General features: G+C 51.6%; 1 long non-coding RNA gene across 1 annotated transcript; it reads left to right on the top strand.

Annotated features, from left to right (window-relative positions):
• Nucleotides 1-558: 558 nt before the first annotated feature.
• Nucleotides 559-3,453, top strand: LOC128833456 (uncharacterized). Its single transcript, XR_008444239.1, has 2 exons — nucleotides 559-791; nucleotides 3,220-3,453. It is a non-coding gene; the product is annotated as an uncharacterized LOC128833456 (long non-coding RNA).
• Nucleotides 3,454-4,129: the final 676 nt, after the last annotated feature.

The raw sequence follows: 4,129 nt of genomic DNA, 5'->3' as shown, positions 1-4,129 counted from the left end.
CCCTCAGTGCTACGGCTCTGGGTTCAGTTTCTCTCCCTTATTTAATACTCCATTATTCTATCATTTTATTTATTTGGCTCTTTTACTTTTCTTATTTGGGAAACTGTTACTTCGCAATAATGCTTATTTCAGGATCTCAGAACCACTGCACTGAAAATCTGAAGTGTCTTAGGAAAGCTGCTGGATGAAAAGGAACTGGACGCTGTTTGGAAAAGGCTACATTTGATAACATGAAAACTGATCTCAGGGCAAAATGAGTCCTTGGTAGATGATCTCCTAGGGGAAGGCAAAGGACATTTTCTTTGCAAAGGTAAGGCAGAAGCAGCCAAGTGTAATAAATATTTAATCTTGAGGATCATAGGCGTGTGCACGGAGCGTGCCATGTGTGCCCAGGCACACCCTAATGCAGGGTTGGGCAAACTACGGCCCAGATCCGGCCCCTCAGGGCTTTGGATCTGGCCCATGGGACTTGCCCCCCGTGGTGCCGCAGGCCCCGTGCCGCTCTCAGAAGTGGCCGGCACCATGTCCCTGGGGCCCCGGGGGGGGGGAGGGCAGAGGGTTCCGTGCATTGCTCCAGGCACCACCTCCCGCAGCTCCCGTTGGCCGGGAACAGGGAACCGTGGCTAATGGGAGTTTCGGGGGAGGTATCTGGAGGCGTGGCAAGGGCAACACGTGGAACCCTGTGTCCCCCACTGCTCCCCAGGGACCGCGCAGGGACGTGGTGAGTGGCACGTCGTGGGGCCAGGGCAGGCAGCGAGGGAATGCGCCGCTGCCACCCCGAGCTGCTTTAGGTAAGTGTCTCCGGGTCGGAGCACGAACCCCTCCTGCACCCCGCCCCCCATCTCCCTGCCCTGAGCCCCCTGTCTGCACCCCGTAGCTCTCCTGCACCCCAGCTCCCTGTCCTGAGCCGCCTGCCACACCCCTCCTGCATTGCAACCCACTGTCCTGAGCCCCCTTCCTGCACCCCACACCCGTCCTACACCCTAACTCCCTGCCCTGAGCCCCCTGCCACACCCCTCCTGCACCCCAACCCTTGCCCTGAGCCCCCTGCCTGCACCCCGTACTCCTCCTGCACCCCAACTCCCTGTCCTAAGCCCCCTGCCTGCACCTCGCACCCCAACGCTCTGCCCTGAGCCCCTGCTGCACCCTGCACCCCCACACACCCCAACTCCCTGCCCTAAGGCCCCTGCCTGCACTCTGCACCCCTCCTGCACCCCAACTCCCTGCCCTGAGCCCCCTGCCTGCACCCCGCGCCCCCATGCACCCCACCTCCCTGCCCCAAGTCCCCTGCCTGCACTCCGCACCCCTCCTGTACCCCAACCCCCTTCCCTGAGCCCCCCATACACTCCGCACCCCTCCTCTGCCCCAATCCCTTGCCCTGAGCCCGTTCTTGCACACCGCACCCTCTCCCACACCCCACACTGCCTCCTGCACCCCAACCCCTGGCCCTGCATACATTTTCCCCACCCCGATGTGGCCCTTGGCCCAAAAAGTTTGCCCACCCCTACCCTAATGTCTCAAAAAAAAAAGTGGCTTTGCGTTTTAATTTAATTGCATGATACGCTCTTTTAGTTTTAAAGTATGGATGGTTGTATTATGCAATAAGCGCCAAATTGCTTAATATAGATGTAGAAATGTATAGAAAGCCCGCTCGCAGCATGCATGCCCTCTACTGTGGCGCCGCATTACCATTGGTCCTCCCCTTCCCCTCTACTATTCTAGAAAATTCTTTGACATATATAAGTGGACGCGTCAGGCATGCCCAGAGCAGTGTCTACAGTGTTTGTAATCTTTGTCGCGTGTACTCTACTGAAATAGCATAACAAGCCCATGGCTTTACGTTTTAATTCAATCATATGATACCCCCTTTTAATTTTAAAATATGGATCGGTTCATTGTTAAGATAATAAAAGGAGCAGACAAACTGAATTATAATGAATGTGCTGATAGTAGTGCAAATACCTCGGACTCCTCGGTTAAGAACTTACATGAAGATAATGCCGCACCAGTTCCAGTGCGTGCAATAAACTGAGTAATGACCAACAGAAACAGACTTTGTCTCTTAGTTCAGGTTAGTGTAGCTCCTATTCAAAGCCATCAAACATTCCATCTGATGACCCGGTCTGTGATATTCCAAAAAATAGATTAGAACAGCGGTCTCGATTAGCTAGAGGTCCTTATCAGCCTAGATTGAGCATGTTTCCTAGGAGTAAAATAGAGAATAAACAAAAAAGTTTTCAGTCCAAATTGGTATGAAAAGTATAGGTGGTTAGAATATAGCCCATCAAAGGACACAGCATTTTGCTTTTACTGCCGTTTCTTCTCCTCTAATGATGCAGCAAACAAAGGTCACACTGATCCAGCATTTAATGATAAAGGATTCAGAAACTGGCATAGGGCTAACGAATGTTTTAAAAAACACCAACTGTCAAAAATCTCATGTGTTGAGCTGTTCTTCATGGTCAAGTTTTAATGAAGGGAAAACTATTGATGTATTGTTGGATGAGGGCAAGCAGGCTTATCTGTCTAAACAAGGAGAAGAACGGTGCCATAACTGAAGTGCAATGGAGCGACTGATTGACATTGTTCTATGTTTGCTGAAAGGTGGGAGACCATTCAAGGGTCACAATGAAAAAGCTGACAGTTTTGAGAAAGGTTTATTTCTAAATCTTGTCAATATGCTCCAAAAATATGATCCCGTAATGGCAAAGCAACAATCTCCTCGAAAAGCTATCTATCTGAGTAATCGCATCCAAAATGATTTTAATTGTGGCCTTGCACAACATTGTGCAACAAAAGATTGTGTCTTCACTAAATGGAAAAATGGTCTCAATAATTGCCAATGACACTACTGACTGTGGACACCATGAACAGATGTCCATTGTGGTGAGGTATTTTGACAATGAAAAACAGAGTCCAGTCGAACATTTTGTGTCTGTTCAGAGACTAGCAACAGTTGATGCTCAGTCTATTTTTGTCCGGTTAAATGACGTCCTTGGCATTCTTAAAATTGACTGGTCATCAGTGATGTCTGTCTGTTTTGATGGCGCATCTACTATGTCTGGATGTACTGCGGGAGTTCAAATGAAATGTAAAGAAAGAAACAGTGAAATACTCTATGTACACTGCTATGCGCATTGTTTGAACCTTGTCCTAGTAGATGCATGCACTTCAAGTAAACAAAACAGAACTGTCTTTGATTTTTTTGGTGTTATTCAGGCTCTTTATGCCTTCATGGAGGGGAGTACTGTGCGACATGCAGTAATGAGAAGATTTCACAAGAAGTAGGATCCCAGTTGAAGACTTTGAAGTCACTATCAAACACAAGATGGGCATGCAAAGCAGAAGCAGCGGCTGCTGTAAAACAAAACTACTCCATCATTTTACAGGCTTTATAAGAGATTATCGAAACAACTCTCCTTGCTGACGCAAAAATAAAAGCCAGGGGCCTTATCCATGAACAGAGCCTGAGAACGGTGAGGGGGGAGCTGTGGAGCACACGGGGGCCACCGACCACATGCAACTGCTGCAGCCTGCCGGAGACCCCTGCGGGGAGGGGGGTGCGCCAGGCCACAGCCTGGGCATGGGGTGTGGCTGCTCCCCGCTAGTGATGCTGCTGTCTTTGCAGGGCTGCTGCCCCCCTGTGCTGCGCTGGCTCCTCCATGGCTGGGGTTCGCCACCCCCGCAAGCCGACATTCTGGCACTCCAGTGCCTCCAGAAGGCGGATCCTCCCTGCCGAGCCAGGGCACTGCTTTTTTAGGGTTACCATATTTCAACAATCAAAAAAGAGGATGGTGGGGGAAGAGCCCCACCCACATCCACTCCCTCCCACTTCCCGCCCCCCTCAGAACATCCAACCCCCCCCCTCCTTGTCCCCTGGCTGCCTCCTCCTGGGACCCCTGCCCCTACCTCCCCCCAGGACCCCACCCCCTACCTAAGCCTCCCTGCTCCTTGTCCCCTGACTGCCCCCTCCTGAGACCCCCCACCCTATCTGCCCCCCTAGGACCTTACCCCCTACCTGTCCCCTGGCTGCCCCAACCCTTATCCACACCCCCACGCCCAGACAGGCCCCTGGGACTCCCACGCCCCATCCAACCACTCCTCACCCCCTGAGAGACCTCCCCAGAAC

Source organism: Malaclemys terrapin, chromosome 3, assembly GCF_027887155.1.
Source record: "Malaclemys terrapin pileata isolate rMalTer1 chromosome 3, rMalTer1.hap1, whole genome shotgun sequence".
NCBI lineage: Eukaryota > Metazoa > Chordata > Testudines > Emydidae > Malaclemys > Malaclemys terrapin.
The sequence above is the reverse complement of the archived record's forward strand: the minus strand, read 5'-3'. Positions and strand labels throughout refer to the sequence as shown.